A 27,500-nucleotide genomic window follows, 5' to 3' on the forward strand; every position below is an offset into this window, starting at 1 on the left:
TGCTCGAGTCGGCTCCTTATATTTCTTATGGCTAATGCTATTAACTCTTGTATTCGAGGCGAGCGATTGTTCTTCTGATCATTGTTATGTAAAAATTAATATTCCCAGGTAGAAAACAGTGTCACATAACGAGCTTGATCACAAGTACAGCAATTTGCTACTTGTGTTTGAGTAAAGGGACACTCGTCCATCTTCAGTCATATTGTTTAATATGAATTGTAGCCTTATCTCTTAAACATAATGTAAGTACATTTTAGAGTATTATCTGCTATGACTACACAATGTTATTATGTTATTAAAGCATATTTTACTATTCAACTCTGCATTTCGAGAATTATGCAAGATTCATTTACTTAACACTGTCTTCGTCTCTTGTGACGTGCATGAGGCTTAGAAAGGTAAAAATATTTATACCTTTAACTGGATTGCGTGACTCTTGCAGAATTGGAGAATCGATTCTTCAGTTTGGATAATAAAAGCTTAGCAACGTTGCCTCTCGATAAATACGAGTGTCTAGTGGCTGTGAAATGATAATTGTAAAGCTATGGGTGAACGTTTCCTATTCGTTTATGCCACACGGTTTGCACAGACAAATAGAATTATTGGACTTTGTTGAATGTGCATACTCAGTGCTACCAAAATCAAAATATTTTAATAGATCAAAACTACCTTTTGATTCTTGTCGTCACATAGTAGCTATCATGGCTAATTTATTATTTCGCTTAAGCTATATTAGAATCTTGTTAGTGCTTTTATAATCAAATGGTTACCTTTCTTTGGCGGGAAGTTTTTGGTTTACATATCAATCTGCCCTTCTAAATGATTTTTAGTTTTCTGTAAAAGAAAACTATTGAGATGGCTATTTTTCTGCCCGTCCGCGCTTTTTCTGTCCGCCGTCAGAACTTAAAAACTACTGAGGACAGTGGGCTGCCGATTGGTATGTTGATCGTCCACCCCCTAGTCATCAAACATACCAAATTGCAGTCTTGTAGCCTCAGTAGTTTTTATTTTATTTAAGGTTAAAGTTGGCCGTGATCGTGCGTCTGGCACCGCTATATGTGCCAACAAAACATGCCACCACCGGGCAGCTGCTAAGAATTTCATGGGCCGCGCCTGAGAGTTTCATGGGCCGTGGCTGAGAGTTTCATGCAGCGTTATACGCTGAACAGGAAACTCGACTGCGCCAAAGAAACTTCGTCGCATATTTTACTTATTTTCTTTTTGCTTTTACACTTTGTTTTATTTAGTTATAGATTTCTTTTCACGTTGGTTTTGTGAAATGTAATTTAATCTTGCCCGACTGTATTATCCCTTATTGCATTTTTCATCATCTTGCTCTTTTCTACGGTTTCGTTTCTCTCCACTCATATTTTGTCAGTCGCATAAATAAAAAAACAACTCAGAAGAAAATGAATTAAAGTGCCACACTTAAAGGGCGTTTGCCGTGTGAGAGTTCAAAACTAAACGATTGCTTAAAATCTTTGAAACTGCAGACTTTTAATAAGCTCACACTGCTTTCGTAACATCATGATGGTTTCATAACAGTGGGCGGCAGTGAACACGATTGCAAGAATATCTACAGGCTTTGAACGGCGAAACGTATTCCCACGACTTCCATTTTTATATCGCTTGCACATCGACACAGATGAGCTGTTTCAACACACATAATATCGGCGTCACCATTAAAATGTTTGCTTATTTATACGTTGTAGCTTATAGTTGTAATTCTATCCCTTTATACGGCGTCGCCATTAAAATGTTTGCTTATTTATGCGTTGTAGCTTATAGTTGTAATTCTATGCCTGTCTGAAAAGTTTCTTAAGATGCTGAAATTTTAGGTTACTTCTTCTTTTTCTTTTAACGTGCTTTTATTCCCATTTTTGTATGGGGTAAGCACGATGCCTTCTTTTGAAGGACTTTTGATTTGGCTTTGGGGTAGACCTGTGGTCTCGATCGGCTGCCCTGCCTGACATCGCTTAGACCCCGGTACGTATGGTTCATGTATCATACCCGACCCAACGCCCTTTCTTCCCAGCAGCGAGAAGTTATTGCGCGGGTATGGCGAGAGTTCGAGACGTGTGAGATGTTTGTTATGTTTTTAGAAGGTGTTGTAGTGGCTTTGTTTTGTGTGTGTATTTAGTCTGTAACATCCATTTGCTTTTTAAGCAAACCTATCCGTTGATTACATATATAATCCCGAAAAACTGAATATTTAAAAAGATAGATACGATACATATCAAATGAAAGATCTCAGTAAGTATATTAAGAAGCATTTGGTTTCACCTCGTCCTTAACGATAAGTGGGTGATATCATTTTGGGTTAAAAGTTAATGCTTATGGTTTGGAACGTAGTCATGTATCTTATTAAAGGTCTCCCCATAGATTATGATGACAATACTTTAAACCCCTTCAACCTTCTCCTATGGTAGATTTGGGTCAGCTAGGTCCGAATGGAGTGTTGACAACTATCATTTATGTGTCTTATAATAAAAAGTTGGTGATGGCATACAACAAGGACCTGTGTGGTTGTGTTATAAGACAAAACTGGGTTGTCAGCAAACGCTCTCATAGCAGGCAAGCATAAGGTGGCTAGGCACCTCTGGTCTGATAGTGTAATTTCCCATAGGTAACGACAGCTGGGAATAAAACTATTCGGTTTTTATGGGGTTACTTCTCATTTTGAAAAATGACCAGACCTAGAGAAGACAGGCAGACCCTAGGGAAATATGTAGAGCAAGTATTTTTAGTTGGGGAACTTTTCTTTTCTGTTTTGGAAAAAAGAAAGCGGCACGGACTTGAAATAGAAAGGCGAATCAAACTGTCGAACGATTTAAGGATTGGAAGTCACCGATACCTGAAAACTTGAATGTCCTGGTTTGAAAAAGTACCCGTCCACAAATATTCACGTACAATATAGAGTATAATTATGGGCACATTTACTTGTATTTTCTTGGCCTGCTGCGCGTAAAACGTGTTTTTATTCTGATTTATAATGGAACTGTTCCCACTTGCATCCCATTAAACATGAAATAATAGTAATTCTATCCTGAGGGATATGCTCGTCCGACGTCTTTGCCTACTTGGTACAATGCCCATTATGCCTGAGCTAACTTTTGTTTTTCATGTTATGTTAATTTTACTTGCTGCCTGATTTCTAGGTTTTGAAATACATGGCTGTGTATGATAGTTCGTCAGTTTTACACATAACATTTTATTACTGTCATACCTTAAGCTACAAATGATCAATTAATATCGGATTCATTTCACCCTGGGTATAACTCACACCCAAAGAGAATTATATATAAGTCCTTATGCCATGACCAAGATTCGAGCCTATGCCTTTTAGAGTAAGTGTGGTGACAGTAATCATAACCACCCAACCATTGCCAGAGATGGAAGATAATATCGACTATCTCCTATCAAAGAAAGTGGTAGAGAAATGACATTGCATCTTGATATTACTTTTCAGTTTAAGTTATATTTCAGTATTGCTTTTAGCTCTCCTCCGGCCTCAACTCTATTCGGCAGTCACATAGATATAGTGACGAGGATCAAGAGAAGTATTTTGGTCCATCTGTTTAACAACAGGTATGGGGAGGCTGTCATTGACCCCCCTCACAACATGGTTGGAACAGAGGGTTAATAACTCAGAGGGCTAAATTCGGCATGCAGGTGAAAATATAGCAAAAACGCAGCACGAATTCAGGTAGTTCAATTCAAGAAATAAAGTCAGCACACTAGTGAACAGCAAAATTGCATAAAAGCATGAACTTGAAATCACTTTTATCCACGTGGCATCACTGACGGGAGAGTCATGATCCTTCAGTCAAGTTATGGATTTGTTAAAGCCAAGTAATCACATCCCCACCCATGAAAAGAAAACGCAAATAAGGGTTTTAATGCGAGATCCGAAAAAAGGATTCATAGTAAACACTGATGACAAAGCAGTGAGCAGGTGTTCGTTTTTTATTTACACTTGTACAAAAAATAAAGAGCAATGTTTGTATCGTTTACTCTCATGGGTGGTTTCTTTCACTCCTCCGTCTTTATCTTTTGATTAAGGTGAACCTCATTACAACCAGTAAAGCTAGATTGAAGTGACGTTTATGCTAGAAATGACGGAAAATGTTACCAGAGTATGCCATTACTTGCATATTCTTAATCGTCATTAGTATCACACTGACACGTCATTTACCTCCTGAGTCCTGATACCGAAAAATTGACGTAGATCATATCCATTCACATTATGAAAGCCGTTCCTGCTTACGTGAATGCTGTTCTTGACACATGATTGACATTTCTATTGATTCCGGTTAGAACATTAAGCAGTTTTAAGGTCAACGACCATGAGTTCTTTCCGAATTCATTGCCTTCTTTCCTTCCTCTTACTCAGCTGCGTCAAGGAAGTTGCCTGGTTTTAAATGTCTTTCCAACCAGGTTATGTTTTAATTGGTTCTGATTATAGGTATACAGTAATGGCAGGCAACAGAACTTAATATTTTTAACGGGCTCAGTATACATGAAAGAACAACTCTCTCTCTCTCTCTCTCTCTCTCTCTCTCTCTCTCTCTCTCTCTCTCTCTCTCTCTCTCTGCACTTATCCACAATATCAAAGCAGCTAAAACAAATATGTAGAGTGTGTGCAAGATAGAGGTGAATGGCACAGTATGTGCGGAGGGTTCAACACGCTTCTGGTAAGTTCTCTTGTCTGTTCAGGGGGTTTATCCGAGATTCAGTAGGTAATGTGTGGACATGGATGTGATCGCTGTCTATTCTTTGCTGATGAGTCACCCTGGTTTTGGGATCTGTAGTTCCTTTGCAATATAAAATATTTCCTGTAATTTTTTATCCTCAATGATGATGTCTTGAAGATATATGTAAAAGCAACCTTTGTGTTGCATCTATTGACATATGGCATTTTCAGTGCTACGCTAGTTGTACAATGGAACTCATCTCTAATATATATGAGAGTACAGCTAAAAACACGTTGAAAAACAAAAACCTAAAATGGAAATTTCAGCCGAAAAATTTCAACCATAGCAGTTTTTGTTTATAGCCTCAAGACTTCACCCTTGAAGATAAGAATTAAGAAAATATTAGAAGTGTTGCCAGAGAGTTGTAGGTGTTGCACGCACTTTATCACTCCGCGAAAATAAAAGAAAAACATTGCTGGTAAATATGGATCACATTTTTCCCTACCCCATGCAGTACAAGAAGTTTCTCATAAAATATTTCTTCTTCCTATGAATCTTAAAATTGCAAGGAAAAAATAAATAAAAAATGTACAACAATTGGTAACCTTTCATGAGAGTTTTTTCAAGAAACGGTCGCTGCCCTTTAATTCGAGAGAACATTTTTATTTGAATAAATAGACCATAATTCCCGTCATATATACTCCTTATAAATACGGAAATGTAATGAAAATAAAATTATTAAACTGGTAACTACATAAATATGAACACGTGTTCAGCGATAAGTCACGACAAATCTTTTACTTTTTCAAAATGGTACCTCTTGACGTAAATCATAAAATTCAAGTTCACGTACCCGCCCGCAATACAGATCTCTTCAAATGAATTTAATTTTGTCAAGTTCTTTTGGATATTTAGGAAAAAAAAAAAAAAAAAAAAAAAAATATATATATATATATATATATATATATATATATATATATATATATATATATATATATATATAGAGAGAGAGAGAGAGAGAGAGAGAGAGAGAGAGAGAGAGAGAGAGAGAGAGAGAGGTAGTGTTTATTTTTTGGAGAGCATGTTACCTAGGTCACTTGTAAAGCAGATCCGCTGATGTACATGTTATATAACTCTCCTGTACCTTTGGCTAAGAAACTAGACTTTTTTGATGAAGATCTAATATATATTTTACTTGTTCGATACTTGTTTTATGTATCCTCCACATACCTCCGGTATGAAGGCAATCGATATTACTGAAGCTAGAGTTTATAAGCTGAATACGGTTTTCCTTTTCAGCGTTTTGCGTTGCTAAAATAACGCCCCAGATGCGTGTGTATTTATTTGCAAAAAGAGCCGTTCTTCAGATGGGTCGTTATACGAGGCGACAGAGGCAGTACGAGCGGGCAGTATTCATGGGCCCCCGAAGAGTTATAAAAATGGTTTTTACGAGTCGGTCTTCCCGTTTGAGAATCGCTGAGCGAAGGTTGTTGCTTCTTCCCAACTTATATTTTTTCGAGGGAAAGAAACGTGAGGCACAATGCTTGTGGGCTGACCCTTTCAGAGGTTGCTTGTTTGCCCGCCCTTCCAACCCCACCCAACCCCACCCCACCCAACCCCACCGGCAAAGCGTCTCGTAAATATTGATGTGTGTGTTTTCTGCTCGCACATTCACTTGTCTGTGGCGCGTGCTTTGGTGGTAGCTTATTACCTGGTGCCTGCGCTGTGTTTTGACCATGCACTTCTGTATTTGGGATTTTTGTTTTGGGCCAGTTCTCGGGAAAATCTCCGCAGTTTGTCTGAGTGTGTTTATAAAAGAAATAAAGGGGGACAATTTTTTCTCATGAGAGCATACCAAAAAACACTGTTCATGAGTGACTCTGTCTCTACTAACTCCCGCTTTACACCATCCTATCCCGTCCCCACCTTCGATACCATCCTATCCTCACTACTCCCTTTGGCCCAGTTCTACTTAGAGGTAAGGATACTTGGGAAAAATATGTAATGTAATGGTGGCCATTTCATTTCGTGTCACGTCCACCCTAGAATTTAAGAGTAAAATGGGATCACATTCCCATATATCTATATGCAGCGTTGTTCCAGGAAACGGCGTCCTTATTTTAAGCAAGTTACGGAAACACTCTGGTTTGTACTCGATTCGACTTATGTAAGGATAACACGGAGGTCGCCTGAGAATTTTTTATTATATTCTTTGCTTGCTTCTGTTAAATGTTTCTACATATGGATGAAGCAGTTGTTTTCTGGCTTCGTAGCCACCCATTTTCGTGATTTATTTTCTTCTCACTCGTCCGATTGTTATTCTGTAGGTTTTTAATTAAATATTTTCTCTTAAAAAGATTTGGATTTTGCTGTTATTGTGACGTGAATTTTCTATAATTAAAGTATATCTCTTTCAGGCGACTTTCGTTTTTTGGATTTCACGAAAGAAGAGTTTCCTGTGTAAGGAGTGCTTCAAGTAAAACTGTACGGTAGTATAGTAATTGACGTATATGTCTTCTAGCATCTGAATCCTTTATAAAACATCCCTACACAGGAATATTGCTTGTGTCATATCCTTATTGTAAATACTGCTCTGTGGGAACTTCTCCTCCAAGCATTTTTTTGGTACTGACTGAGTATCAAAGTGCGTCCTTTTAAGCCCAATTGCGTATTTGTAGTTTAGCACACTTGCTTTTCTTCCCATAAACATTTTGTTACACACGGCACTTCGCAAGCAAGTCTTCTTCCATTTTCCACGTGAACAAGCCTCTCATGCAGGTTTTCTTTACTCCTGTGCCTCATGTCTCTTCACACTTCAGGGGTGTATAGGTTAAAAGAAAAAGTTTAGCTACTTTAAACATCTTTTTTTCGTAAATATTCCTCATTCAGGTGTTATATCTACCATGCACCGACCGTGAAGAGTAGCCGCAGAGACTAATGAAAATCTTTGAAATTTTTTTGTGGACAGAGAAAACTGCCAATGAATATTAACAAAAGTAAGGCAACCATGGTAATAAAAGCCAAGAAGAAGGAACAGTTGAAAAAAAGTAAAAAGTTGTCACTAATAAGATTTAGGATGTCATAGTACTGATGAGTGTATAATTAGAAAAAGATTTGATTTACTGAATATGTAATTCAAATAAGGCAACAGGAGCTGTGCAAAATGTCTGGAAGATGATATTAAAGGTGTTTAAGAAACTAAATGACAGGACGTATGAAAGGGGTTTATTCTGCTTGGTTGTTGAATGACGATGATCGAAAATTGTTGAATCTTTTGAGATTAACTTTTGTACATTAGCCTTTAGAGGAGGTAAGTTTAAAAGATTGTGAGCGATGCGTAGTACAGTAGAAAGGATGGGTCGTATTGTAGTGCTTTGTGGTTGTTCGTCTTGTGGAGAGACCAGTAGATGACGATTTGATGAAAGGGTCTTATAAAGGAGTCCTAGGTTGACGCGTGACCAAGTATTAAAACAGGAATGTCTTTAATATCCAAGCAACATGAGAGTTCATGAAAGATGAAGGTGAGTGTGTTAGTAGTGGCTTACAGTAAGCTGAAGTTTTCTGCAATGTAGGTTCAGCATTATGTCTGTAGCCACTACATCTTAGGATGTGATTGCTTTCATTTACCTACTGATAACATGCAGTTGCATTAATGACACTGGATAAGTTTTCAGAATTAATTCTTTTTATATAACAGCACAAGCTGAGTTTATCTCTGTTTTAATATTTTAATATGTCTAGGAATATCGAGACATCTAAAACATCGGCTCCAGAAAATAGTAAGTTATAAAAATAGAATAACAGATTGTTATTGCACGCAAATTTCTGACGATTTCAGATTTGGCAATCAGAGTTTTGCGCATATTTCCGGAGGCGATATTTCTTTACGAAGAGCCGTATTGCTGCATGCCTTGGACCGTTTATAGTGATAAGATGCAAATCTGAAGCTGGGGAAAAAACTGCATGGATCGCAAAATATGCAAAAACCCCATGGCTAAGGGCGGAACGCTTTAATGCAGGTGCAGTTTTTCCTTGATAAAATCGACTCAAAGGAAGTAAGAAAAGGCTGGAGATTGGAAAAGGGGAAGGAAGAATGAGAGTGATTTGGCTGGCATAACATGTCAAGACCACTCGCCTATGCTCACGAATATATATGCATATTATCACTGATTATCTCTAGAAATTCGGAACAGCCATTTCATTCCCGAGAATCAGTTCTTCGCATTTCCTTGAAAATAGGCCCATCCCAAGCGGACAAACTGTATTGCAAGCTACGTTTTCATGGAAGTGCAATATGCTCAACAAAATACCAAGTTACCTTGATGATTTCAGTGATTCAGTCATGGGAAATTAAAACAACCATACGTTTGCCGCAAAGCGCTCCTTTTGGAAATACCTTAATTCAGCATAATGCAGTTGTGATGATAACTACCCTCCACGAGGCTTCACGAAGCGTTTCATAATCTCTAAAACTTTGAGATAACCACCAGGTCCTGAGTGTTTCTGATATCCCTCGCTCGCAAACGTCTATGTTTATGGGAAGCCCTCGGTTGGTCTGGAGTCCATGAAGGTGATATCTTCGTTTCAATGGCGTTCTCTTTCATGTTTATTCCCCCTCTGCTTGGAGTGCTCCTTCCTCAAAAGTTTATGAGGTCAAGGCTATTTCCGGGTTGTTTAAAAATCAAAAGCCAAAGGTTGAACCCAAAAGACGAGTATGTTTCATTGTTTAAAGACACTTCCCTTTTAATCGATCTTTGTTTGCCAGTTCTCGCTTGTTTGATGTAGTTTTGCATATTTCCAATAAAGGTCACATTCATCAGAAGAATGACAAAATAAAATGATGCAGGAAACTTGCGATATGAATTGCAGACATCGGTCTGTTAGAACGCAAGAATTCAAAATGACAGAATTTCAGGATCTCATATTTCAAGAGATATCCGTGACGCTTTCTAACTTGATTTTAATTCTAGTGTTTAAAATGTACAGGAGCCATCATAAGAGAATAATAATAAGCACATGAAAACTGGAAAAAACAAGAACTAACACAGGACTGAATAACAGTTGTAAAAGAATTGACGTAAATAATAAGTAATACCTGCATACCTGCATCTCCCTTTCTCGCTCCCCAGCCCCACGTTTTTTTTTTTTTACTTGCCGTTTTCCAGTTATATTGTATTAAAGCAATATGTCTGTCCATGACTTGTGAGCATTTTAGATTCCTTGTCATTAGCACAATCTTTTTACCAGTAGCGTACAGTTTAATAGGCATTTTTGGCCCTGGAAAAGTGACTTGGCAGTTTTACAAAATTCGTATAGAATTATGGTTATTTTCCATTTAGTATTTTCATGTCTTGCATTAGTGTTTCTCAGGAATTTGATGAAGTGAACTTGTGCCACTTCCTAAATAAATGATAGAGTAATAATTTTTACAGAAACATTAAGCAAAACACAGGCCTTGATTTCCCATTAAACAGAGAGCTGTTTCGCGTTAAGCAAACTGTAATATTTTCCTATATAGCCTCTACCATAAGTTCCATTGCGCGTGCACACACACACACACACACACACACACACACACACACACACACACACACACAGAAGGCGCCAGAAGGATACAGCCTTCTGGTGTATCAGCAAGTCTCCAGGGTGGGTCTGCCAGCCCCAGCCTTTTCCTCGACTTTTTCAGACACTGCTATCTGTTTATAACATGGTGAAAAGGTGAGCGGTACGCCGAAAGCGATCCACGAACCTAGCAAACGTGTGAGGCGTGAACTGCAACCTTCAGCCATAGTTCGTACCCAGTTAGTTAGGTAAATGCACCTTCCAATGGTGGGGGTGGGGTCCGTTGTCAGTTTTGTCCAGTTCAAGTGTGTGTGTATGCTTGGAAGATCTCTCTCTCTCTCTCTCTCTCTCTCTCTCTCTCTCTCTCTCTCTCTCTCTCTCTCTCTCTCTCTCTCTCTGTATTTATATTCTCATTTAAAATACAAATTACTTATCTTTTTCTTAAAAAAAGAATTTTACTCATATTACTTGGCACAATAAAAGTCGAAAAACACAGACGAAAGCCAAATTCCCATCGAATAGTTGGGAGCCTAAGCACAGCTGACTCATATTATTTTCAATATTGTCTTAAGAACCATCTGGGTATTAAATTAAAAAGAAAGACCACCACTCTCCCGCCGCAATATTTTATGCGAGGCGAATTACGCAACGAGTATACATCAAGTCTGTTTTTTTTTTATGCTCGTGGAAGCACTCATACATTGATAGATTACACTGAAGTAGAGTTTTTCTTTTTCTTTGGGCTGGGGGGGGAGGGTGGGAGGGGGCGGTAGGCGTAATCTTGCAGTAATATATTACCGTTCTTTGAGCAGATCAGAGGATGATTTTTCTGGTTTTGGGTAATGTTCCCGCAAGATGGGAAGCAATTTTTGTGTACCTATGATTGCCTTCGTGTAATAGCTTGGAGTAGTGGAATTAACTGGAAGTAAATCATGAATGATCTGATATCCTCAGTGTCCCTTGTATGAGTTATGTTCTTTGCGGTTGGTTACAGTCATTTTTTTTTTTTACATTGTTTTAATGTTTACACAGTTCACAGTTCACTTGATGGAGATCATAACGTATCAAGTTTTCGTAACATCGTATTTATGTCTAAGTGAACCGGTCTGTCACCGTACCAGACATCGTAATGTAGAAATGCGTCGCTTTGGAGTCGTAGTTAACTCGATAACGTTTTGAGGTTCCCAAAGGAGTCCCAGGTCCCGAGTTAGCACCTGTCATCAGTCCATCTGTTTTTAGTTAGAACGTTCATGTTCAGTTTTCTCCCTTTCATGATGTAGGAAAAATATGTACATACATACTTACACAAGCTCGCACTTGCACACGCTGACACACACGCACGCACACACACACACACACACACACACACACACACACATATATATATAATATAGTTAATATATATATATATATATATATATATATATATATAAAGTTAATATATATATATATATATATATATATATATATATATATATATATATATATATATATATATATATATATATATATATATATATATAAAGGTTAATGCCAGCCAAACAATGATACTTTTTGGTGGAAAATTTTTGTAACCCGGTCAGTCGTAATTAGCCGACTGTTTTCCAGTCGGATCATCCTAAAAGCAATATCTTCCTTCACTGCCTGTCTCATACCTCTTTAGAGTGTTTGCTAATTAAAACCCAACTTCAAGAAACGATGTCACGTACCGAAATTGACTCGTGCGAGAATGACTACTCTCCCAAAGCATTAAAACTCGACATGGACTCTCGAGTGACGCACACAGCCGAGATTGGAGTTTCTTCATTCTTGAAGTGGCTTACTCGAGACGTGAGTGGGATAGCGTAAACCCTTTTGAAATAGCGTGAAAGTGCGAGCAAAAGTGAGCGAGTACTGGAGGATGCTGGAGGCTGTGAGGCGCGAGGATGCGAGTGGATTTGAAAGGCCTCATCGGGTCGTGTTGGGGTTTGTAATGGCTGTGAGAAAGAGTGACCCCTGGTACTTACTATGTATGCTATATAGGTTCGGAGAATTTTTAAAAAAATAACTTGTCTGCGTTGTGTGATATTGCTAGATAAGGTTTTCGTCCTATACATCAGTTTCGTGGTAACAGTGGATGTGTAATTTGTGCTATAATTAAAAGAAGCCTGACGATAGCAACTATCATAAGGAAACCACATATATACAGTACAAATGTGGATTTATACTTGAGTCCTCTGCTAAACCCCAGTAAACATAACGAAATGAATTAACGGAGTAATTATGAGTTTCTTTTGTTCACGAGATAGCCACTTTGGTTATCTAAAGTACCCTTGGATTTGGTACCTGCCGAAAGTATTGTACCAAATGAATTGTTCGCTTAGTGAATTATCTTCAGTCTATAAAAATGGTCATTTTTAGTTGCTTGAATGTCAGTGAATGGGCCACTTACCAGAAATACCTTACAATTTTAAAGATGGTGGATTGGGAGAAACAATAACGACCCTCAACTTCTGAACGTTTCAGCATCATAAAGTTATTGTTTCAGTTGCGATTGACCACAGTATTCAGAAAAACTCTCCCCCCTCCCCCACATTCTGTGTTATAAAGATTTTGTACAAGGGTTTCATATCTCACTGCGTTCAAAGCAGGTTAAAAAGTCATAGAAAATTTCTGCGGCTATCCCTTTTTTAAGGAAAGTTTTAAAAAAATAAATGATTTATATATATATATATATATATATATATATATATATATATATATATATATATATATATATGTGTGTGTGTGTGTGTGTGTGTGTGTGTGTGTGTGTGTGTGTGTGTTTAGGTTAGAAATAAAGTTCATCAGATTATCTACCTACACAATGCTAACCAGAAAACTGTTGAAATATACAGCTCTTTTAGCTAAGACTTTCATTGCTAAGTTTTGTGCTTGCAATCATTAACCCTAGGTGTTTTATATCTTTTCTTATTTTTACGCATCTTGAGCACCGTTTCCTGAATACCTATGACGGCAGATCCTGGTGGAGAGAGAGAGAGAGAGAGAGAGAGAGAGAGAGAGAGAGAGAGAGAGAGAGAGAGAGAGAGAGAGAGAGCGATCATCAACGTAAATCCTTAGCTTAGCCATCACGTTCGACCTCTGGGCTTTAGGGATCCTTCACAGAATAGAGGTGCACTTTCGCTGGGCATTCGCAGAGCTTGACAGAATATCAGGCTCTTTTGGGAGCATGTGTCCTTCTGTCAATTTTCCTCGGTATTGCGAGAAATGTTACATCTTTTTCGAAGTACATTTTTTTTTATTTCCTACTGCCCTCTTTTTGCTTAAGTTTAAGACTGAGTCGTCACTGTATAAATACTGTAATATCAAACTTCAACAAAATTTTATACTGCTGCATAATAATTTTACCTGTATATCAGTCTTTTCTCTACAGGAAACAGCATCTCATAGCGTACTTTGCGCTTTAATCCCATCAAAAGGATTGCTCCTAACTGCAGTTTGTAAACTAGTGTAGTGACTTACTGACTTAGTAAAATAAAGTGCATTACACCAACTATTACTGAATTGCTTTTTTTTTTTTTTTTTTTTTTTTCTGCAACTTTACGACAGACGAAAATCAGTAGTCACCTGTGAATTATTTTGGTCACTAGTTGAAGGGCTACCGAGCCGCCGCCTCCCCCCTCGTCCCACCCCCCGTAGAAAGTATTTTTTATTAAGAACTCTCATTTGTCATTGTGGCAAGAGTTCCAGTAGCCAAAGCGGTCTGATTAGGTCTGAATCCTCCACATAAAGGTAATTTTTAATCCTAGATTTTTTTCATGTCTCCACCATTGGTAGATTTTCAGCTAAGCTTTATTCCTTGCCAAGTTTACATCCAAGTTAAACCGTAAGTGCTCATCGACGTAGATTAATAAATCTTAAGAATGAGTCTCAGTAACCTGAGTGGAATATAATAAGTAAAACAAATTACTGAAAAACTGTGGAAAAATAGGCAGAGTGACTTGTCTTAAACTTAGTGCACTGGCTTATGCATGGTAGAAATTCTTTTTTGATCATTAGGAGTGTATGATTTCAAACTTCAGTTTTTGTCCATATATTTCTGCATATATTACTGATCTACAGTGGTTTCATCACTATTTCATTTTCAAGAGTGTCATGTTTTTGGAACTTGTTTGTGGTGAACTGAAAAGTGTAAGAGTATTTTTAAATTTTATTTGACTCCAAATTGTTTCTTGGCTTCCATTACAAGTCGTGGGAAAGATTTCACCGTGCTGATAATTCATTCTTTTTAGTGGAGGTTTGCTGATGCAGAAAAGATTCCGAGCAAACTTTGCGCATTAAAACAAGGGAAGCTTGTGGAAAAGGAAAAACCCGTGAGTGACAGCAAGCGAGATCAAACTGTTTTCATGGCGACGTTCCACCCACTTGTTTTCCGGTTCCTCTGTTAAATTCCTGGCTTCGGCCTAATTCTCCTTCGTGGACTTGAAACGCAAGAAGAGTCGCGAATGAAGTTGAAAGCGAACTTCAGAAATGAACTTTGGAGTGGAAATGAAATTGTTTAGGAGGAAGAAGAGCGCTCGCTTTGAGAGAGAGAGAGAGAGAGAGAGAGAGAGAGAGAGAGAGAGAGAGAGAGAGAGAGAGAGAGAGCAGAGGCAGCTGAGTGACGCCTTCACTTAATGTAGTTGCCAGCTCCTGGAATGGTTTATTTTCAGAAGGACCGCGACGTTGTCATTCTGGGTTATGGGGGCAGGAATGCAACCCATTTAAAGATATGTTACTCTTGCGCTGCACCTCAAGTGAACAAACTTCATAAGAGACTTTGTGAGCCAAATGTTAAGGTAAATTTTACTGTATCCTTGTAGCATCCTTTGCCAAAGAAGGCCAGAGTCTGTAGCTTTTCCTAGGTCCCCCGGTTTTTGTTTTGGCATCCTGTATATACATATTTGTTTGTTTGAATAAATGACAAGGAGTTTGGTATTTTCCATGCCTTAACAGTCTGCATGCAATGAATTGTAACATTAAAATTTTAGTATTACAGTAGACATTACAATTTTCAGTATATCACTCTTGATAATGGCGTTATATATAACATATATTTTAGGGTATTGGTTGGTTACAAGGCGTAATTTTCATACTAGTCAGTTAAGAATAAAAAATTTCAGTTTGTTTGGAAAATCTAGAAAAGGCAACTTAATGTCTCATCATCGGCCCTGGGCATACTTTATCAGTGTTCGTTATGGAGTTCGCGCGAATTTCGAAACCATTTAAAACAAGATCTGCTAAAGCCTCAAAAATCGGAGGTGAGCATGAGAAAATGATTGGTCTTGTTGTTTATGAAGTATCCTTTAGAGTGTTATATCCGTACCCTCCAAAATTTTGACCATTTCTTTATATTATGATGTGATTTCAACGTGTTGAACTCATTTAAACTGGCTCGAGTTTCGTCTGTACATGAGCAAGCGTACCATAAGGGCCAGTGTACGTGTCTCAGAGTACTAAGTCAAGTGTGCGAGTTGGCTTTCGAACGCAGCTACCAATTCCTGTGTTTGTTCAGGGTTGTGAAACCTTCAAGTGAATGTGGGTCGCCGGACAGATTCCAATGCGTTGCAGTCTTTTTCACTCTTTCACAGATACCCAGAGGCATGTAATCTGGCTCTTAAGGAGGTTTGTCTGAAATTATGCTTTTCATGGATGTGTTACCGAAAACAACAGGGCTTCCGACAACAGAAACGTGCTTGTTTTATCAACAGTCAGCCTTGTCTTTCGATCTCCTTTTTCCCTTTAGACTAGAAGACGCACGCGCAGCTGTAGTTGATTAAGCCCTTTCTTTTTGGCTGTTCTCTGCCTACAGGCCAATGTGGAGCTCTTTGTTGGGTGAGTCGGTAGAGCTGCGAACTGTCACTCGATGGGCCGGAGTTCAATTCCCCGGCCGGCTGATGAAGAGTTAGATGAATTCATTTCTGGTGATAGAAATTCATTTCTCGCTATAATGTGGTTCGGATTCCACAATAAGCTGTAGGTCCCGTTGCTAAGTAACCAGTTGGCTCTTAGCCACGTAAAATAAGTCTAATCCTTCGGGCCAGCCCTAGGAGAGCTGTTAATCAGCTCAGTGGTCTGGTAAAACTAAGGTATACTTAATTTTTTTTTACAGGCCAATGTATTTAGTGTATTCTCTCTCTCTCTTTCATAGTAATGAATCCCTCATTTTTATAGGTAACTAGCGTAATATTTGGTAACCGTACAACTTAGGTTGGTAACATTTAAGAGTTTGATACTGGTGGAATAACCATTAACCAATGCTTACGTATGGTATTACTTTTTCCAATTGAAAGTCATTTTTAAGTATAACGCACATATTTTTTCTGCAGATTACGAAATCACCTCTCTCTGGGGAATTGTGGCGCAGTTTTAACTTTACTGAAAAGAAAAGACTTGGAACGTGTTTTACATATATATATACGAATATATATATATATATATATATATATATATATATATATATATATATATATATATATATATGTGTGTGTGTGTGTGTGTGTGTGTGTGTATATATATATATATATATATATATATATATATATATATATATATATATATATATACAGACATACAAATGACTCAAAAACTAACAGGTTTTGATTATTTTCCGAGATACAGAGCTTCGAATAATGAGATTCCTAACCATAATAAGTATTGATTGAAAATTGTGTCTAAAAAAATTGAAATTTACCAAGAATAAATAATAAATATTCACTAATTTTACTTATTTTAGTATAGTTTTTTGACTAATTAATGAAGTTTAATGTATGACATGTAGGTGTGGCAGGCGATGAAAGGTCTAGCAGCCTGGCAAACCGTGGTGTACCTCATACCTTGCAGAGAATGACACCTTGCCAAGTAACCATATTTTGCCCCTACCGAAGGAAATGTAAGGGCAACTTGGCAGTTCTTTTAGAAAATTCTGGTTTGTAAAATAAGAAAGAAATGACCAGACTTCGAAAATTGGATATCCCATGAAAGGCACTTCATGTCACAGGTAGGAAACTGCACTATGCATGTTTAGAAGAGAGCATTATTAAACTCATGCTTTCTTGATGATTATTCAGCTGCAGTCACTCTGCAACAACTGAGTAGGCTCTTTGAGCCCCAGTATCTAATCGTCTTGGGGACTTGGGAAGGAATTTCCCAATAAGCATGGTAGTTATCACCCTTTTATCAAGCTTCGTGGGAGATAAATTTTTGACATAACGGCATATTGCGGCTTCCGGAGACGGCCGCCTTCGTCAGTTGTAGTTGCAGTTTTAATTGTCGCTGATATCAGAAGTTTTTCCTTTTCATCTTAGTTTTTGTGTGTTTTCTCATTTTTAGGCAACTTTTCAATTTTCATTATTTGTTATCGGGTTTCAGTAACCTTATTGTCCTGGCAATAATTCTTTCACGTTTTCCTCTTTTATAATAGTAGAACATTTGTCAAATCGGGACGAGATGCTTTCATCTTGCATCTTGTAGTTTGCTCATTTTATATGACAGATGCTTCACATGATGTGAAAAACGTTTGTTTTGTCTCCTCCTTACGTCCGTGGGCATTATATTTGCGAGCTTGAGAAAGTAGTTCTGCTTATGTTGATATACGACGTAGATAAAGAGAGTTCTTTTTGTCTTTCTCAAACCACTTATGTCTTTTATTTCCATTTTTAAAGAGGTTAATGGACTTGATAATTTCTTCGACAGCTTAATTCACAAACAACATGACTTTAGCGTCGGATGAGGGAATATAATTTGAAAAAATGGGTTTCAATTTTTTTTATGTGACTCTGGAACATGAAATACATGTTTAATAAATTGGGTTAGTTGAATGGGATTTTCCATGTGTGTTTATATGCAAATTATATTGCAGATTTATTGCCGCTAGATCTGAAATTCTTGACAAATAAATAGCAAAACTAGGAAATAAAGCTTTGGCCCATTTAATCTTTATTGCCATTGTGTACCATATGGCGCAGATGGAACTGAATTTCATCGTTGCAGTTTTATTAACATTGAACAAAGAGAGATATATTACAGGATTACGTGCATTTATTTTCATTCTCTGTAGTTTGATATCTATATATCTTGATATCTAGAACACTTTATACAAAGAAATATTTCTACATAAGGAAGAAAACTGTTCCTTTATCAGATAGTTGAAGTAAATCAAATAAGTGCCATTTTGCAAAACCGCTTACTTTTCTAACGATGTATTGTCATTACCCCATTTCATATTTCTCGTTAAACGGAAACTCTAATTACCGGGTAAATTGAAGATTCCGGGATTTAGTATGCTCATAAAACACACTGGTAATTGTCATTATTATCGAAAAGAAGTTTGGAAAGAAGACCGGCAATGTCTTAGTTGAAATTGCGTCATTATAATATTTGGCTATTGCATTTGCATAAGTAATAACCTTGCATATGCAATGTGTTTGTATGCGCGTATGAACATGCTTAATTCTTGACATATCTGTTATATGGGTAATTGCATAATGGTCTTTTAATGAGGTATCACTAAAATTTAAACTTCTTGACAATATTCATATCCGTCCGAAGGGCTTGACTCTAAGAATATATTGTTAAAAGTTAAGCAGTTATTGTGTATAATTTCAGTGCTGATTTTCCTCTTGATAAATTCCTTGCATCTTTTGAAATGCCCTAGGAAATAATGTTAAATGTCTTTTTTTTTTGGTAAGAAAGAAAAACATATTCATCGTTTTAAATAATGATATAAGATCGCGCAACATACTCTTCAAGCATTCGACATAGTCAGCGTTCAGCAATACTGGCAATAGGTCATGAGGATAATCAATATTTTTTCGTTCAACGTCAACACTTACAAAATCTGACATTTTGCAGAAACTCACATTTCACGGCTAGCTGTTTATTTAGTACAAATTAATTTTGATTTCCATATTCTTTGTAGGGGGTAAGTATGTCATTACATTGCTTACCTTGTTATTACGAAAATGACCTGCACAACGGAAGGAATGTGGTCCTGAAAGCAGGACTGTCAGTCATCAACTTGCTTGTCAGTCAAAGATTTGTTCTCATTGAATGATTGAAGACTCGTGCATTCATTTGCTCAGCGGTTTGTTCCATAGTCTCACAAGACTCCATTTCGAAAGAAAACACCAATAATGTCTGAATCTCACCTGAGTGTATAAAACTGATGTGGTAATAATACAAAGACAAGGTACATAACAGCTTTTCATTGCAAACTGAAGTACCGTTGTGTACTTTTAATCCTCTGACTCTTATAGTGCTTTAAAAGCAAGCGAATTTATGCTACAGTGACGCTGACGACTGGCCTGGAATATAAAATCTGTTTTATGAAGTGTTTCAGGCTATGTACTGCAAATTGCTTCAGGCTTTTTAATAACAACCAAGGCTTTTAGCGAAAGTATCGTCTTTTGCGAACCGTACATATATCTGGTTTACTAAAGACGTGGATGACTCGTTCTGGAATTTTTATCAGTCCCTGTGGCAGCTTTTCTGCAAAATGGTGACATATATGAGAGTTAGCTTAACTCCCTACACCTTACAAAACGGTGGTTTGCGATTGTCATATCTTCACTGCTTATTAATATATCAGTTGCATATAGAAGGCACTGTCAGTGTGTTTCACTTGTTAAAAGCCTTTATTTTCCTTGATATTTTCAGGAAAAATAAGTACGTTGTTAAAGCCCACATTTTAAAAAATCCTTTTATTTTCTCATTTATATTCCTTAAGTAGTATATTCCTGTTTCAATAACCATAAGAGTAAATGAAGACCGAACCAGCGGCGTATACAGTAAATTTGCCATATAGAAAATAATACACATAAGATTATGGACGTGTAAGTTTTTCACATAACCCTCACATCATCCAGAAATGTTCGCCTTAAAAGAGAAAAGATAATGGGATGATCCTGTCAACAGACTGGCTAAGTCTGCCATTAAGATGATGGAAGTAACCCTTGAATGTAGCATGCCTTCAAAGGAGCTCATCCAGATTTGTTTACGACCTACTCGTCACTTTAAGTAGCCATCATATTCGAGAAGATTCTCCTTTCACTGTTCACCTTCAGAAGAATTAGATCAGTCTGATTTTATTACATTCAGGCTGCCAAGTACTGGAACACTTTCGCCATTCACCACTTAAGACACAGAAAAAAAGGGGTTGGAGTGGTTGGACAGCAAACTAGAGATCCAGATAATAACGGACATGAAGTACAAGGATCTAAAGATGGAACTGGAAGAAAACCACACAGCTGCGGTAAGAAGTAATAGTTAGAGAGGTTGGACAGGAACATTAAAGACAGGAAGTCGGAATGGAAGTAGAGTAAAAGGCTAAAATGCGATTACAACTAGGGCTTGAAAGGACGCTGCAATCACACTTTAGTAATGCCTCCAGTGCACCACGTTAGGTACACCGACAGCAGTACCCCAAAGGGTACATAAGGTCTTCATTCGCTTCAAGAATCCAGCTCGTACTTGCAAAATGAATGAGCGTATTCGTTTTTTAAGGTACTTTTCCGTTGATTACTGGAATTTTGGTCACTTTTTCGCCTAGAGTAGATTGCATACATGAACCAGTACACACCATACGTAGAGTGAGAAACTCTACTTTGAAAGTCACGTCTTAGGGTCATTCATGCTCCCAGAATTCTTTAATTCTCGTTACATAAACAGGTTCTTATTATTTTCTATAGAATAGAGTCCATCAGCACTGAAAAGCGATTTTTCTGTAGGTTTCTGACATACATAAAGAATTTTATTTCGATTCCTCTACGGCAGCAACGATAGGTCAGGTCATTACTTGAATAGGTGACCATGAAATAATTCCTGGTATCTTTGACATAGAAGCCCCTTGAACATCCGTGGGGCGGGTATCAGGGCTAGCAACCTCACACCACATACAGTATACGTGCCAAAAAACCGGAAAGGAGGTGCCATCGGGGAGATCCTGTGAGTTATATATGTGTGTATGTATGTATATATATATATATATATATATATATATATATATATATATATATATATATATATATATATATATATATATATATATATATATATATATATATCTCAAGACTTTCCTCTTGGTCTTTCATATTCTAGGACATCTGTTGTGCCAAGCAGCCAGTACAAGTAATAAGCAAAAAAAAAAATTGTTTCATTGAAATAAATCGCATTGGTTTTTTAAAGATATTTTTACTTTAATATTAACATAAGTGGCATCAATTTCAAATTACAGAAGCTTTAAGAATTTTACATGTAGGCAATTACCCTTTGGGCACTACAATCTGTAAGCTGTTGGTTTTGGCGGCGTTTTCTAAGATTGTTAAAATTAGTATGATATTGCGCAGTTGCATTATTTTTCCTTTTCGATATTGCTGACATATGCAGGCAATGTTACATGTGATATGTTTTTCTAACTTTTCGACATTAAACCCAGACACGTTGTTTGAAAAGTTGTGAATCTCTCTCCCTCTGTCTCTTTCTTATCATTATTCTGTTTACTAAGTTTGGCAATTGTTTATCAGATTTAATCGAGCTTCGCCCATAAATTATCAACACGAAAATTAAGTCTGGGAAATGAAACCATTACATACTGAGAAGACATTAACAGAACTTCCTCGTCTAGAGTGAGACTTCTGATGGAAATTGTTCCCATTTCCATACTCATTCCGAGAACCTACGAAAGCGCACACCTCAACCCCACCCCTACACCACCCATCCCCACCCCTACACCACCCATCCCCAACTCCATTCAGGCAGGGTACATTCAGCCACTCGAGAAGCTGACATTTTGCGAAGTTCACAAACATTACCATTAATTCTGCCATGGAATCGAGGTCTGCCCTTTTTCTTCACTGTGGATTCTTGCTTATCTGGCATCTTATGCTATACGATGCCTTTACAGTTATTCGGTCGTAAATTTCGGTTATCGTGCGACGCTCTCTGTTGAATTTGGTGGTCCTGGCTCTGGATGGGTTGCCTTTTGTCTTTGCAAGGAGGCTTGGCGGGGTTAAGGAGGTGGAAGTATGGGAATTTCTATGAGGAAATAATTTTTTTTTTAGATGAATGTGTTTCTGTACTGGAGCCGCTCTTGACGGTGTAAGAATAAAGTCTACTAATGTCTTGAAGGAAAGAAAACTGTCTGTAGTAATTGCATACAATCTTTTTCGCCCCGTGTTTGCTTGTGGTTTAATTAGGCTACAGTTTTTGGTTTTCGTAATTCTTTTTACAGAAAACTGCTCTGCGATGAAATTGTAGGACACGACAATGAAAATCGCTTCCGCTAACAACTTCCATGAAATTTTAGTGTAAAATAAAGTGATTCATAAGTTTAGCCGTCAAAATTTAAGACAAGGCCTCGGAATTATTGTATTGCTTTCTACAGCTGTAAAACGAGTAATGGCTGCCTTAGTTGTCCCCTTCTAAAACAGTGATTTTGATAGTAAGGCAGCAGTCATCCATGACGGACGTTTTAATGGCCTTTTCAAGAGGGTATTGCCTTCGCTAGCAACATCCCAGGCATTTCTTGCGAAGTCACGATAGTCGTTATCTTCATTAACGGCCTCTCCTCTAGAGCTATCCCTTTCCGTTTATTATTATTATTATTATTATTATTATTATTATTATTATTATTATTATTATTATTATTATTATTATTATGTAGTGAAATAATAATAATAATAATAATAATGATAATTATTATTATTATTATTATTATTATTATTATTATTATTATTATTATTATTATTATTATTAACCTGTAAAACCATTAATGGCTTTCTGCTGTTTTTATTGTTATTATAATTATTTTTAGTTACATTTGTTGTTCTGTTATGACTTTCATATTCAAAATTTTCTTTCATATCATCTGGAACATTTTTCCGGCTGCATGAGTTTTTTGCTAATGGCGCTGTCTTTGTCTTTACTGGAACAGCTTTTAAAAGCGACCAGCAACAGTAATTGCAAATGTATTTAGCATTAATAAGCTTGAGGGTTAATATCATATTGTGCAATTCAGAGCACAATTTCCATATCATTTAGCAATCAAGACTAGAATATCTCCTCTAATTGCAAGGGATGGTGAGGCAATTAACACAGATACGATTTGGCAATACCTGGCTATCATGCTTTTTATATTTTTAATATAATGGTCTGATGAAAGGAAAATTATCCGTGTATATATATATATATATATATATATATATATATATATATATATATATATATATATATATATATATATATATATATATATATATATATATATATATGTATATATACACACATACATGCATGCATACATACATACAACCATACATACATACTTACATATACTGTACATTTATATATACACACATATGTATGTATGTACATATATACAGTATATATGTAATGTATGTATGTATGTATGTATGTATATATATATATATATATATATATATATGTATATATATAGGTAGATAGATAGATAGATAGATAGATAGATAGATAGATATGTTTGCGCCCCTACGTGCGTACGTCCTTGTGTGTGCACGCGCAAGGTCTTCTTGTATGGTCCACCTTAAAGACGAACACACTGTGTCTTTATGTGTGAACTCCTTTTATTCCTTGAAAGAAATGAAGTGTCCTGTACAATGTTAAAGGAACTACTTAGGTGAAACAAAGAGATTTTGTATTCTTTGCGGCTTGTTTTGTTAAACATTATCCAGAACATCCATTCACCTACTGAAAGGCTAAAAGAATTATTGTGTTCATATTAACAGACGAACACGCCTTACCAGTTATTTGACGTAAGTTGTGGTGGTGAACTGGAAATTATAACAATAAAGAGTTAAATAAAAAATCGTTCGTATTTGAAAACAATATTCTAAATTTATGTTTTGCAATATCGATTTTCCAAATGCAGAATCATGGTGCTTTTCAGAGCGTTCCGTTTACCGATTCCGGAAATTTCACTGTGGCATGTCATTACAATACATATAACTGGTAAATGGAACTGATTCAACTCACTGAAGTTACTAACGCGAAAAAATATTCTTGTAGAGATGTCCATGTTATATACTCTGCTGTATATAACAACATACGTTATGGTATTTTTACGATGTGAGCGAGAGTCTGGCGAGTAGAACGCTCATCATTCTGTGCTTGTGATGGTTCTGGTAATCAAGTTTTTACGACGACGTAAAAAAGAGTTACTTGCTCCTCTCCGAGAAGCATCAGTTCACAGTAACCTTTGTACGTTGGTGCATTGCACTTTACATAAGAAACATCCCGTGCAACTGATAAGCATAAAAAAGCCTCTCGACACTTTAATAGTAATGAAGAGTTATTGGAAATTACACTATAGGCACCTAGGTGATGCCAATACAAATTTCAGATGATCGGCGAAGGAGATGTAGATTTAAGGTCAGAATAAAAGATAAAACATTAAAAATAATTTTCTGATATACAAAATTTTGTTGTAAATATGAAGCAATTAAGCTTTTTTTTTTAAATTACACTGTGCAGTATGTTGCGTGAAAGTTGGCACTAACGTTGAATATAGAAGAATATTGTAATAATTCTTGGATGGAATATTATAGTGTTACGTAAAGGGAAGCAAAACCAGCGACGTGAAAAGAAAATGTGAGAAAGTGGTGATGATAAAAAAATGCAGAAGGAAAACATTGGAAGAACCAGTACTTTACCAGAACAAAAGACCATGCAGTCTACAATTGCAGATCGTAAACTTTTTCTGGATGATATTACATTGGCAAATAGACTTTAATATCGGACTGTTATTTAACGCTGCTTTATAGCCTCATAAAATTGAAGAGGGCAGTAGTCTCAAGATTGTGAAAAAAGTAAATAGTTTCTCAAGTCGGAAACTATAAAGTTAAAAAATACCGTCTTTGCAGTAATGTAGGAGAGGGAATTTTTCAAAGCCCTTGCACTAATGTCACTGGAGCATACCACAGCTCGAAGCACGACATAAATGATGCTGTCAAACAACCTGACAACTTAAAATTACTCACTAAGATGCACCGACAGGATTTAGCAGTTGTTTATATTAAGCAAGTTACCAATAATGTTGGAATCTTGAGGGCATTAAAATAGGACGAAAAAAACATTACTAATGAAATGAGAAAAAATAAAAAGATTCGCAAGGAAAAAAATGTGCTGCAGCCATTTAACAGAAAAATACAGAAGTGAGTACAAATTAAAGAAGGTAAGATTAATGAGGTAACTTAATATATCTACCATCATTAGAAAAAAATTACCAATAGGCTGTCGAATGGTAGATGGGAACGGAATCGAACAAAGAGCGAACAAAACAGATGTAAGCGATAAACAAGACAGTGTATAAAAAAGGTCCTTTTTTTTCAAATCCAAAAGAAAAGATTACCAATATAGGCGCAAACTCAAGTTTAAAAAAATGGTCAACCAATAACAGGGTAGAACGCCCCATCCTGGTTGAAAATGAAGGCTGCAATTATTAATAAAATAATATAAAAAGAAGGATAGGGGAAAGAGTGCAGGTGAACCGCAAGTGACTGGAATAAAGGGATCAGCCAGTGAGACGGGTGGCAGGTCTCGTTCCAGATGAAAATGGTGGTCATGAATGAAAGGGCAATGTGTGGGCAAACGATCTGTCTGTCACTGACAGAGGACATTCCCCAAGCGGGACACGTTGTTTATATCCTTCGTCCGGGAGATGGAAGAGAAAGGGATGCCAAAGGAGAAAGAGAAATATGTCTGGAGAATTTCATTATGAAGGCACAGTGAAAGTCGAGGTAGGTGAAGACCTGGAACTAAAAATGACTCTGAAAAAGGGTAGTACTAATTATGTTAATATATAGAGTAAAAACGAATCGGAAAATGTAACCATGCTTATACAGTTTGAAAACGATCAGCAACATTTAAATTTCACCGTTAAGAATAGTGTCCGAGTATTATTTTAATAGGAAGTTATTTTCGTTCACATGCATTTTATTCGGTGCCTTTCTCTTGGGCATTGGCTGTTTCTTGAAAGATTTACGCCTGCCATAAAATCTGGCTTCATTTGTGATAAGAGTTCGTAAAGATTTTTCAGTGAGCATCATCAAGGAGATGAGGGTACTCTTTCGAACTCAGGAATTTAATCTAATCCAATTGGTGGTTTTTTCAGCAATTTTTTAAGTTCCCCCTGTTGAAGTTGTCAGATAGCCAAGCGACGAATGGCAAGATGACATGCCCTAAGTTAGGACAGTCCTCATCATGGAGAAAAATACTAGACCTCGTCTCGATTGGCTAAGTAGCATTTGTATCCGTTGAATGCCTAAGTTTGATTCCCTTCGCCGTAGAGCACGAAGAGCAAGTTTGCAACTCGATCAAGCAATCAGCAATACTGAAGTTGATAGCTCTGTTGAACCTCAAGACTTGCCAAAGCAATTTGCAGTTGCGTCTGTTGGAATAACTGTGACGTCCCTTCAACCCGAGTTCCTCCCTTGCTATTCTATACTCCAAGCCTGGTTATGACTGCATGGCCAAAGTTGCAGGGAACTCGCAATGGCGGAGAGCTCGAGATCCTTTCAGTCGCAACCACAGTGGATCTCGCTGATGGCGTTTCCTGAACGACAGGACAAACGACCGTCGGCGCCTCCATATTTCAAGTACCCTTAATGGTTCTGCTGTCGGGGGACGACGCTTAGGTCCGAATATAGAGATTACACGCCATAAGCTCCGCATGTCTTGAATCTTTCATGAACTCTTCTCCGTTAACGTTTTGAGCACCTCTCATTGTTTGAGAAGGGGGAGGTGCGCAGGCGGGAGCGTCATATCTGGCGTCTGAAACACACGCAGCAAAGTACTTGCGTAAATTAAAACAGAGTAAGAGAAAGTGGATCGAATTTATATGGAAAGAGATTAGATTCCGAAGGAGAACTCACACGGTTCATTTACGAAACGCAAAAAGATGCAAGAGATGTTCGTCAAATCATATATTATAGAATTCGCCAACTAAACAGTATAATGTCGATATGTGTTTAATGTCGATAGGCCTATGTGACTGGAGAAGCCCCAACCTGCACTTGTCACACGTTGACGTTCTTTCATAACTGCTTTATTATTTCTTCCTCCACTATATCTTGTTTAAGAAACACACGTGTGTGTGTGTGTGAGCTTTTATAACCAGCTATTTAAGCTTATTTGACCGTATTTTGAAAATAGTCGCTTTCCACATATGTGAATTTCTAACGATTAATACTAAAA

General features: G+C 37.1%; 1 protein-coding gene and 1 long non-coding RNA gene across 16 annotated transcripts in view; one reads left to right on the plus strand and one right to left on the minus strand.

Moving 5' to 3' along the window:
* Nucleotides 1-27,500, plus strand: part of LOC136835379 (uncharacterized) — a 638,801-nt gene that overhangs the window by 414,138 nt on the left and 197,163 nt on the right. The gene's annotated exons all lie outside the window — the stretch shown is intronic.
* Nucleotides 1-27,500, minus strand: part of LOC136835378 (GAS2-like protein 3) — a 475,281-nt gene that overhangs the window by 65,590 nt on the left and 382,191 nt on the right. The gene's annotated exons all lie outside the window — the stretch shown is intronic.

This window comes from Macrobrachium rosenbergii, chromosome 55 (assembly GCF_040412425.1).
Source record: "Macrobrachium rosenbergii isolate ZJJX-2024 chromosome 55, ASM4041242v1, whole genome shotgun sequence".
Taxonomy (NCBI): domain Eukaryota; kingdom Metazoa; phylum Arthropoda; class Malacostraca; order Decapoda; family Palaemonidae; genus Macrobrachium; species Macrobrachium rosenbergii.